This window comes from Grammomys surdaster, unplaced genomic scaffold (assembly GCF_004785775.1).
Source record: "Grammomys surdaster isolate TR1022 unplaced genomic scaffold, NIH_TR_1.0 184, whole genome shotgun sequence".
In the NCBI taxonomy this organism is placed as follows: Eukaryota; Metazoa; Chordata; class Mammalia; order Rodentia; family Muridae; genus Grammomys; species Grammomys surdaster.
The window spans coordinates 111625-112367 of NW_021604629.1; positions in this window are offsets into that span (position 1 = coordinate 111625).

Genomic DNA, 743 nt, shown 5'->3' on the forward strand with positions numbered 1-743 from the left:
ATTCCTTCTTTATTCTGTACATTTAGTGTTTTGATTATTATGTGGCAGAATGATATTTTTCTGGTCCAATCTATTTGGTGTTCTGTAAGCTTCTTGTACGTTTATAGGCATCTCATTCTTTAGGTAAGGGAAATTTTCTTCTGTGATTTTGTTGAAAATATTTTCTGAGCTTTTGAACTGGGAATTGTCTTTTTCCATTCCTATTTTTCTTAGATTTGGTCTTTTCAAAAATTTCCAGATTTCTTGGATGTGTTATGTCAGGAACATTTTAGATTAACATTTTCTTTGACTGATATATCAGTTTCATCTGTTGTAACTTCAACCCCTGAGATTCGTTCTTCTGTCTCTTGTATTCTGTTGGTGATGCTTGTGTTTAAAGTTCCTGTTTGTTTACCTAGGCTTTCCATTTCCAGGATTCCCTCAGTTTGTGTTTTATTTATTGTTTCTATTTCAATTTCCAGGTCTTGAACAATTTTATTCACCTGTTTGTTTTTTCTTGGCTTTCTTGGCATTATTTATGGTACTTATTGATTTGCACCAATTTTTTTGTTCATCTTTTCCTCAATTTCTTTAAGGGATTTTTTTTTACTTCTTTTTTAAGGACCTCTATCATCTTCATAAAATTGGATTTAAGATCATTTTCTTATGCTTTAGCTATATTGGAATAGTCAAGTCTTGCTGTCATAGGACAACTTGGCTCTGGTGGTGCCATATTGCCCTGCCTGTTGTTGATTGTGTTCTTA